At 33.2% G+C, this 11,640-nt stretch overlaps 1 long non-coding RNA gene and 1 pseudogene across 1 annotated transcript; both read right to left on the bottom strand.

Annotated features, from left to right (window-relative positions):
* Positions 1-3,202: 3,202 nt before the first annotated feature.
* LOC114078009 lies at positions 3,203-7,482 on the bottom strand (annotated as a pseudogene).
* A 2,113-nt stretch (positions 7,483-9,595) lies between these two features.
* LOC114078080 lies at positions 9,596-11,257 on the bottom strand. Its single transcript, XR_003579601.1, has 3 exons — positions 11,120-11,257; positions 10,864-10,945; positions 9,596-10,159 (listed from the first exon to the last, which is right to left on the bottom strand). It is a non-coding gene; the product is annotated as an uncharacterized LOC114078080 (long non-coding RNA).
* Positions 11,258-11,640: the final 383 nt, after the last annotated feature.

Raw genomic sequence — 11,640 nt, 5'->3', positions numbered from 1 at the left:
CCCCCCCCCCCCCCCGCTATGTTTTTCCAGTATACCTCTACGTCTCTTAACTCTTGCTACAACCAACCTCTCACATCTCCGAATTGGCGTACCGTCTCACCTCCTCTTCACATGATTGAACCACCTCAGTCTCACTTTTCTCATCTTGTCTGAAATGGAGCCACTCCTACCTTATACCAAACAACTTTATTCCTATTCATATTTCTCTTAGTGTACTCTCACATCCCTTTGAACATCAAATTCATACTAGGACTAAATAATATATATTCATGTACTAGTCCATTAAATACTACTACTTTAACTCAAGTATTCCTTAAATCCAACCTTGACAGAATAGGACCACAACGTACGAGACAACATTCTCAAAAGATTACAGAAACTGTAGCTATTGAACCACATTTCAATAGGATACGAAATCACACACCCTTCTTAAGTATCCCTTACACTATATTCTGAAAAATTATCAAAATTTTTAGTAATAGTTTAAACGATTTAGAATAAACAATGGATTCTTTGCCTAACTCAAATAAACAAACAATTTCTCCCTAAATCTAACCTATCAGGATATATTATAAACAAAGTCGCAAAGGCTAACTATCCAAAACTTTGAAATCGTAAACATAATAAACTAAGAACAAAGATTAACTAACCTACAGCCGTGAAGATCACTCTCAAAACCAGCCGCGAAATCAACTTTGTAATTAAATCACAAAATGAGGATATATGTGAACCCTAGAGACGAATAAACAAAAGATTCTTTGCTTAACTCAAATAAACAAAACTTTTTGCCTTAAAGCGAACATATCAGAATAGTATAAACAAAACCACAACCCTAACAAAAAAACAAATCTTTGAACTCGCAAAATTAGAACCATCGCGAAATAAGAACAATAAAATTTACTAACCTACAACTGCCAAAATCTACTTCAAATGAAAGGGGTGAAATAGTTTCTTAACTTAGAACCGTGGGGAAATCAACTTTGAAAGCCAAAGGCGTCCATGAGAGGATCTGTGAAACCCTGGAGAAATTATATTACAGAGAAATGGGGGGGGGGATGTATTTTATCATATTAGATAAATGAAAAATATGGATGAAGTGGTATTTACTAGGAAAATAAGGGCAAAATTAGTATTAGGATATTCTTAATCTATGTGGAGGTTATATGTCATGTGGCATCCACATGGCGTCCATGTGGCTTCCACGTGGCACTTAACACACCTCTGTTAATAGTAAGGGTATATGTGACCCAATACTTTAACGGAAGGGTATTTTTGAGCCAATAATAGTTCAAGGGTATATGTGAGCTATTTCCAATAGTTCAGGGGCATTTTTTATTCGAATAAAAATTACTGAATAATATTAAACTCGTACGTGCAAAGTTATTGATCCCACTCTCAAAATCAATGTGATAATGTACACAGATCTCATGCTCATCCATTTCAAATAGTGCATGTGGCCCAACTTGGCATCTCTAAGTCAAGTTGTACTATTCTTTTTGCCTTGGATATTTGTTAATATCAATATTGTAAACTGGGCACACCATATAAAATTGACCATCCTGGTATCTTAAGAAATTCTAATTTAAGACTCCACAAACATTTCATTAAGAAATACACTAATTCTACAAGTTCATGAAAAGTAGGAGAATTTGGAGTAACTCGTAAAGTTGTTGCCATGTGATCAGCAGGTCACGGGTTCAGAGCCATGGAAACAAGCTCTGTCAAAAGTGTAAGGGTTGAACACGATAGACTCTTGTGGTTCAACCCATTCTCCAACCCCAGACAAAGAAATACATTTAAAGATGTATTAATACAAATAGTCATCAAAGGGCTTTGATTAAGATACACAATTTTGCATGTTCCTGTACTAGCCTGCAATTTAAAGATATTCTAATGCAAAGACTTAGGTAAATAGAGTGCATCAACATATATATACTTCATCCATTAGGTAATGTTTAGTTGTTATCGCATGTAACCCGTCTTATTTTGAAGATACAAATTCCGTATTTTGTGCAATGCATGTTAAATTAAGACCACAAAAAATTGTTAATTTCTATATTATTCCTCCCCTCGTCTCATTTAATATTTCTTTCGCCATTTTTCGATAATAATAACACACTCAATCTAATCCTACAACTGAAGTTTGGAGATAGCATGTATAAAAATTTTATCTCTAACTTTACGGGGTAAAGATGATGTTTCCAATAGACCCTTGGCTCAAAAGGAATGTTATCAAAGTAAGACATTAAGAAATATGTGACAACCAAATAGCACGACAGAAAGAAAATAAAACAACAAATAGTGTGACACATAGAAGAATAGGAAACTACATAATTACTAAATACTACTGCAATGATGGGAAGAGGAAAAGGAGGAGGTCTCCCCATACTCTCCCACATAAAGTGCAACAACACACGACAATCTGCTAATTTTTTACCTTGTAATCCTTCACTTCCATACCTTCCTATCGAAAATTACTTCCTTGGTATGTTGGAGTTGTGGTAAGTCATATGTAATCACCTCACCCGCAATGTTTTTCCAGTATACCTCTAACTCTCTTAACTCTTGCTACAACCAACCTCTCACATCTTCGAATTGGCTTTCCCTCTCACCTCTTCTTCACATGATCAAACCACCTCAGTCTCACTTTTCTCATCTTGTCTGGCGTGGAGCCACTCCCACCTTATACCAAACAACTTTATTCCTATTCATATCTCTCTTAGTGTACTCTCACATCCCTTTGAACATCCTCATTTCAATCATCTTCATATTCTAGACGTGAGCTTTACCTTTACATCTCTACCTCATATTCTCTGCATCATTAAAATTCACTTTAATCTTATTAATAAGTAAATCCATTTGTAAGAAAATAAATCTTATACGGGTTGATGAAGGGACTCTCAAAGTCAATATAATTATAATAGAAGTATTTAATTTGGCCTCCAGATGCAAGCCAACAACTTCTAATAGTGTAAGCTAGCAGGCCACACCAGATGAAATGGATAAAACCTGAGACTCATTTAAATGTTTTATATTCAATTCTAAACTAAAAAGGAAGGGTCAGCAGAGGCTTTACTATAACGTTGGCTAAATAGTCTAATTTTCGAGGGAAGGGGTGTCAATTATCACCCCTTTATTGGAAGAATATCAAATACATTGCTAGCTCTGTTAAGGTTTATGTAGCCTTTTACAAGAAGAAGAATCATATTCTAGCACAAAACAATGAAAGAGATGCAGCTAATGAAACAGTAACGGTGAGACCAACTGAATGTTCTACAGTAACATATACACCAGTTGCAAATGCAACTACAACGGCGACCATTACGTAAATCTGCAATAAATGATAAAGCTGGATAATAATTTTTAACTCTGTTACAGCTGATATTGCATTTGCTGCCATGGCAAAATAGGCAAATACAGCACCTGAAGAGCATGTAATGGCGATGGAATCTGAAACAACAAATATAATGAATGATGTATCCTTGATAGAATTGTTATCCCTTTATTGGGGCTAAAACTGTCACTTTCAAAACCTTCTGGCAGTGTAAAACCAGCTGTGAAGGTCAATGTCATTAATAGCGTTGCCACAACTAAATGCATTTGAGCTGTCTTCATGGTATTCTACTTTTTCATCTCGCCTTGCTCAGTCTTCATGATCATTACCCTCTGTCTCATCTTGTGGTACCACCAACATCATCCCGCTTGTTGCAGATAATAAGTGCGACATGACTATCTTTACAACATCGGACAAGGGTATTCTTTTTCATTTAGGCTATTATACATCTAAATTTGTGATCTTGGTAATTCCTTTTCTTTCTCTGGAAGAAACATTATATAGTAAAGAGTATCAGTCTTAATAGTCAAGTCTCTACTGAGTAATTTTTTTAAAGTATTATTTCGTATAACTTCCATAAATACCATAGTGTAAGACCCTAAATTACATCTTATTCTTACTTTTTTCAATTTTACAAAAATCCCTTAAAATATCAGTCATCCGGATACATAAGTTTCATTCGGATACATTAATTGTGATACATTATAAAACTTGTCTATAGCGCTTATAATGGAATATTAATGTAAATTAAATTTTTTTTCTCCACAAATCACACAGAATTGATTTTCTTTACCACAAATTATGCATAACTGATTGATATCAATTCATTCCAATCTGTAACAACTTCGCAAAATTCAAAAATAAAATTTTCATCTTCTATCAATTTGAAATCTTGAATCTCAAATTCGCCATTGTTGATGATTGGACATGAATTTCATGGTTTCAAATCATCAATTCGAAATCGTCACCAAGAATAAAAATTCGTTCAAAGCACAACAAAGAGACGGATGCTTCTTTTGGTGGTTTTAGCAAATGGGTTGAATTTATTTCCAAGAAACAATTTTGTAAATTCAGTTCTTGGAGAAAGAGATGAAGATACTGCTGCTAATGGAATTCAACACTAAAATAGGGTCATTTTTGGTGGCAGACGAAGAATAAATCAAGTGTTCTAGTTACCAAATATAATGATGAAGTGAAGTTGAAGAAGGAATTATTGATACAATAAATATGGTGAAACGAGTTAAGTCTTAAACAGAATCAACAAACTAATAATTCAAATCTCTTCTCCTTGTGCATCGAATAATCTTTTAAACTTATCGAATTATAGTGATACAACATAAACCTATTGATCTTGTTAAGACATTCCACAATATGAGAAAGTGAGGTGACGTAAGAAAGATACAAAAATGATGAAATTGTTGCTGGTAAAATATTGAATTTGTGAATCTCAAATCATTCATTGCAGGTGAGTTAGAGATCAATGATTTGAGAAAGAATTTGAAGATCTGATACATCGTTGATGCGAAGAAGCAAGAGACTAAATTTTCAATCTATCAGCTATGTATTGACATGACAGACAAAAAGGCTGAAGAGATATATAGTGTTGATGGATCATCCATACCTTTTATAATATTGTGTAATCATTTTTTGATTTGTGTTTTCGAGATGCATAGATTTATCAATATATTACTATATATATATCTTGTTGAAATTGATTGTTTTTCTACTAGATACATTAAATAAGTAATTGTTGCCCATGAGATATTAGGTTTGAGATCGATACATTATAGTGTGAATTGTGATAGTTGTTATGTATTATATATATATTGATATATTACTATTTATGTATCTTATTTTGTTTAAGAAATATTGTATTTAATAAAAAGATACATTATACATGTAATAAAGTTTGAAAATTGTTGAATTATTATATTGTGTTCATGTACATATCAGTTAATTTGATACACGAAATATGTTCGAAGATCTCGAAATGATCTTTCAGTTCGGGGGAGAATTCGCAAAATTCCGTTTCCATCGAGAATTGATACTTTATCTATAGAATAGTAGGGTTTATGTATCAAGTTTATTTATTGGTTAATGTGTACAATCACATAATATTCAAATTTAAATAAGTCTAAAATTTAACACTATAGATACATAACATTTGATTCATGGTAGATTATACAATTTGAACGCAATATATATATTGAGCATGATGCAATTATAATGTGTCATAATGTTAAAAGGAAACCATTATACATTAATTTAAGAAAATAAAAATAACTTGATACCTTAAAGATATGACTTCATATCTATTAAAAAAAGATGAATAAGAAAAAATCAAAAAAAAAACCAACAATATGATATGCCTCTCATTCTCCTTCTCCTTCTCAACATATCGATGATGTATCAGATTGTTTCTGCGTTTGTGGACGTCCATTGAAAGAACAATAAAAATCTTGTCAATACATTATAATAGCAAGTCTAACAACAACGACATTTTAAAGGAGGACGAGATGGACCCCAAGATCTCATAATAGTATAAGAAGAATTTAGTTGAGAACCTTAATATGGAATGAAGTGGTTTGACCCAGATGTATCAAAAAACATCAGGACAAAAAATGGAAGAAAAAGATAATGGTGAAGACAAAACCATACCTATTAGGATGCTTGAAATTGATTGACTTGAGAGAGAGAATCCTTTTGAAATAATTTGAAAATTGCAACTGCTAAAAATATGGAGTGAATTTAGGGAGAGAAAAGAGGAGTGAAAAGGGGAGTATAAACGTGAGTTTTGTTGAGGGGTCTTATGTATCTGAAACTGGTAAGAATTGGAAGAAATAAGGAATTTATGTAATATTTCAAAAAGGTAGGGAAAAAAAGAGAATAAGGTAAGTAAAGTTATGTATATAAGTAATTTTCCTATTATTTTAGAATAGAGGAAATATACAAGTCTTCATTTGATTTGTAAGATTAATTCAAAGATGCTAGTTCAGAATTATGAATTTTACAAACCAATCAATAACATCAATAATCATTCGAAAACACTCAATTATTGAGAGAGAAGTAATAGGTTTATTCATAGGCGACATGAGAAAATAGTCCGTGATAAAAAAAAGTGTGAACTATGTTATCTTGAGGTATGTAAATTAAAACAAAATTATTTGTTTTCAATATAGTCGTAGTAGACTGAAAATACAAGTACAATAGGTTAGACAGTTGAAGCATGGCTAGTACCCCCCCCCCCTTTCCTTCTTGATAAGATCCATTTATTATTCAATGGAGAACAAGACCCGATAATCTAGTGAAGCTATATGAGATAGGAAGTTAAAAGGATTGGATTGGGGTTGGGGTAGGCATGTTCAAACTTTTTTTTCTATTGTAATCCTGTACCATGCAATATATAATCTTGTTTTATCTGAACCTTCAATATGTTTTTTTTTTTAATTTGTAATCTTGTCATCCTTTATATATTATTTTTCCACAATCACTTCAAGTCCTCATAAGCACTGTCGGAGCTAGAAATTTCATCAACGATGTTCAAGATTTTTTTAAAAAAATAAGTGAGTTGAATGTTATTTATTTAACTGGAAAAGGCTCAAAAATTCCCCTGAAATATTGGAAATAGCTTAGATATACACTTGAACTATTTTTTTGCTCAAGTCACATATACCCTTACTATTAACATAAGTGTGTTAAGTGCCACGTGAACACCACATGGATGCCACATGACATTTAACCTCCACATAGATTAAGAAGATCCTAATACTAATTTTGCCCTTATTTTCTTAGGAAATACGACTTCATCTATTTTTTTCATTTCTCTAATATGATAAAATACATTTCCCCCATTTCTCTGTAATACAATTTCTCTAGGGTTCCAGAGATCCTCTCATGGACGCCTTTGGATTTCAAAGTTGATTTCTCCATATCAACTTTGAACGGATGTTACCAAGCAAGACATTTGATCCTTTCAACGGCATCTGAAAAATTCTCACATTATTCGTTGGCTGATAAAACACCGGCAATTCGCCTAGAGAGACGGACATCGGAGTAGAAAATGGTGACGGTGCTTCCTTTCCGGTAGTAATTCCGATCTTATTGTTAGGATTTTCAGCTCGAACAGTAATGTCGAGTTCCGACGACATCGGAGACCACGAAGTTAAGTTGAAATTCTTAATGGCGACGTCGGGAATATTTTATTTGGAGCTTCAGGACGGAAGACGAGGTAGAGAACAACAACGGTGATTCCAAGAGCGGTAATTGTTATAATGGACTGAAAGGGACAATCTGAAAATTTTGTTTGAAGAAATGAAATCTATTTCAGCCAAGAAGCTGGAAAAGTTATTCTTTTGGAGAAGAAAATCAAAAAATTAAAAATTATCATTTTATTTTCATTTCATGTTCTTTGTTTGTTGTAAGGATCATGAAGTGAATGTATGTAAGGATCAAACACTTTAGGACTCAATGTATGAATTGAATGTTTGTTGATTAAGTACTTGTGGAGTTTGAATTACAAGTTTATGTATTATTGAATTTATATTTTATAGGTTGTAGTACTTATGGAGTTTGAATTATGTATTATGCATTATGCATTATGCATTATGCATTATGGAGAGTAGTATATGGACTTTAATGTTATTACATCTTATATGAATGAAATGGAATATTGAAGTATGTATCTGTGAATATGTGTTTTCAGGAAGGTTTGGCCAAACTCTTGAGGCTTACTGATGAGACTAATGTACAGGCAAGTTGTTAGAAATTCTTGCACTCATTAGTTTGAAAGCATTTAACTTTTGTTTCTTATCATAATGTTATTATATCTAATTGAAGGGTGAAGACCAAAAAAAACTGGATATTGTTTAAAGAGTTGAGTGTTTTTCAAAGCTCAATCTACAATGATAGACATGAGAGCTGAGTGTTTGTTAAAGCAAGACAATGTTACTACCTAAAATTTGAATTGGCTTCTTTGGTTGTGGCAGCAACCACATGCACCTTTGTCCAAATAAAAATCCCATCAATTGGTCAAAACTATTGGCTCAATCTCGAAATAATCAGAAAGCGTAAAGAAAGGCTATACACCTGTGCAAAATAATTGAGTCTTTTGAGTAAACTAAAAAAAATATGAATGCACAAAGTACATAGAGACTACTAGACACTACTAAAAGATACTCATGTCAACAGGAAAAAGGACATAACACAGTGATTCCATGTTCTGGAACTCAGAAAGGAAAGGAATCTCTAAATATGAAAACCACGTTAACTTTTCTCTTCAAAATACGAAACGTCCAAACGCATATGCGGACTCTTAGTCATCATCAATATTCAAGAACCTTGTTAGGCATCATCAATATTGAAGAACCTAGGCATCATCAATATTGAAGAACCTTGTTAGGCATCATCAATATTCAAGAACCTTGTTAGGCATCATCAAACTTAAGGTCTGTTTCAGTGTCATTGGAACAATGTCTGGAGATACTTTTCTCATTCAAGATGCTTTGGGAGATAAGGTGTTGTTCTGTAGCTAACTAATGCTACTACTGCAATTTACTACTGTGGTGAATGTTTGCAGGTTGGGAAATTAATTCAATATCTCTCAGCACTCGTTGGAGGTTTTATTATCGCCTTCACAAAGGGATGGCTTCTTTCACTAGTCTTGGTTTCTTGTATACCTGCTCTAGTCATTGCTGGGGGAGCCATGGCATCGATCATGTCCAAAGTGTCAAGTCGCGGACAAATGACTTACGCACAAGCTGGATAGTTAACGTAGCCTAAGAAGTGGAAACCTTTTGCTTGTTTTCTTGCTGATTTGAAGGTCACTAGGTCAAACAACACCATCATTGAATGCATTTGCAGCAGGACAGGTTGCAACACTCAAAATCTTTGAGACAATCAGCAGGAAACCATTGATTGAAACCATAATGCATTACTAACATAATGTATTACTAACATTAACTAAAACTGGAAATAAACTTCACACAAAAGCTGGACATCAACTAAGTAAAGAACCTTACGGTCCTCACCAAAATTTGGACAGTCAGCAGTAATTCACCAAACTCAACCCAAAATAATAAGAAATGCATTTCATTGTTTTGTATCTATCAAATTCAACCTAAATAAGCATAAGGATTAATTGTTTTGCAACTACCAACTTCAACCCAAAATAAACATAAGCATTCATTGTTTTGCATCTACCAATTTCAACCCAAAATAAATAAATGCATTCATTTTTTTGCATCTGCCAACTTCAACCCAAAATAAAAAAAAAGTGCATTGTTTTGCATTAACCAACTTCAAGCAAAAATAAACAAAAGTAGGGAACTTTTTACACTATCAGAACACTTCAAATCTGATATTTCCCCTTAGTTTTTCTTGTCTTCAACTTGTCCACCTTCTTCTGTCTCTCTCTTTCTAGCTGATTGCCGGTGACAGCTTCTTTTCCTTTCCAAGTTAGATTACTAGGTGAGTAAGGCAAATCTGTAGGCTCACTAATTCCAGCATGATCACCTTTAAAAGATATAATTCTCTTTCCAGTTGCTCTATGTTGATTAATCCTCATTTTCAATTTTGTGCAATTTTCAGATATGACTTGAGGCCTTATATCTGGATCACTTTCAGGCTCTCTAGCAGGTCCAAATGGTTCATACTGTTGTTGTTATAGTCCATGTGTGGACATGAAATAGTATTCTTCATGTGTTGGTCTAGGGGCTGAGCTATTACATCATAATCTTCATCATGGGCTTCTTCAACTTCTTCTTCAGATTCTTCCTCAGTTATGCCCTTTTTTGTCTTCAATGTTGCCCCTTGTTCTCCTTCAACAAACTGAAAATATAATATTTATGTGCAGTTAACTACATTGTACTAATAACGGTGGGATATGTTGCCCCTTGCTTCCATTTGATTTTTCTTATCGTAGGTTTTTCTTTAGCTTCAAGTATTAGTATATTCAACTATGTCATAATAAACATCATAATAAACAGAGATCATTTAGGATAAAAAAATAGGACCACAACATAAAATAAACAATAGGACAACAACATATAAGACAACATTCTCAAAAGATTACAAAAAGGAAATAATAAACAACAAAAAGGGGCATTTGGGGCACACACATCAAATTCAGACTAGGACTAAACAATATATATTCATGTACTAGTCCATTAAATACTACTACTTTAACTCAAGTATTCCTTAAATCCAACCTTGACAGAATAGGAACACAACGTACGAGACAACATTCTCAAAAGATTACAAAAACTGTAGCTATTGAACCACATTTCAATAGGATACGAAATCACACACCCTTCTTAAGTATCCCTTACACTATATTCTGAAAAATTATCAAAATTTTTAGTAATAGCTTAAAGGATTTAGAATAAACAATGGATTCTTTGCCTAACTCAAATAAACAAACAATTTCTCCCTAAATCTAACCTATCAGAATATTATAAACAAAGTCGCAAAGGCTAACTATCCAAAACTTTGAAATCGTAAACATAATAAAATAAGAACAAATATTAACTAACCTACAGCCGTGAAGATCACTCTGAAAACCAGCCGCGAAATCAATTTTGTAATCAAATCACAAAATGAGGATATATGTGAACCCTAGAGATGAATAAACAAAAGATTCTTTGCTTAACTCAAATAAACAAAAAATTTTGCCTTAAAGCAAACATATCAGAATAGTATAAACAAAACCACAACCCTAACAAAAAAAACAAATCTTTGGAATCGCAAAATTAGAACCATCGCGAAATAAGAACAATAAAATTTACTAACCTACAGCTGCAAAAATCCACTTCAAATGAAAGGGGTGAAATAGTTTCTTAACTTAGAACCATGGGGAAATCAACTTTGAAATCTAAAGGCGTCCATGAGAGGATCTGTGAAATCCTAGAGAAATTATATTACAGAGAAATGGGGGGGGGGGGTGTATNGAACAAAGATTAACTAACCTACAGCCGTGAAGATCACTCTCAAAACCAGCCGCGAAATCAACTTTGTAATTAAATCACAAAATGAGGATATATGTGAACCCTAGAGACGAATAAACAAAAGATTCTTTGCTTAACTCAAATAAACAAAACTTTTTGCCTTAAAGCGAACATATCAGAATAGTATAAACAAAACCACAACCCTAACAAAAAAACAAATCTTTGAACTCGCAAAATTAGAACCATCGCGAAATAAGAACAATAAAATTTACTAACCTACAACTGCCAAAATCTACTTCAAATGAAAGGGGTGAAATAGTTTCTTAACTTAGAACCGTGGGGAAATCAACTTTGAAAGCCAAAGGC

Source organism: Solanum pennellii, chromosome 7 (assembly GCF_001406875.1).
Source record: "Solanum pennellii chromosome 7, SPENNV200".
NCBI lineage: Eukaryota > Viridiplantae > Streptophyta > Magnoliopsida > Solanales > Solanaceae > Solanum > Solanum pennellii.
Note: the sequence above shows the minus strand (reverse complement) of the source record. Positions and strands in the feature narration are given on the sequence as shown.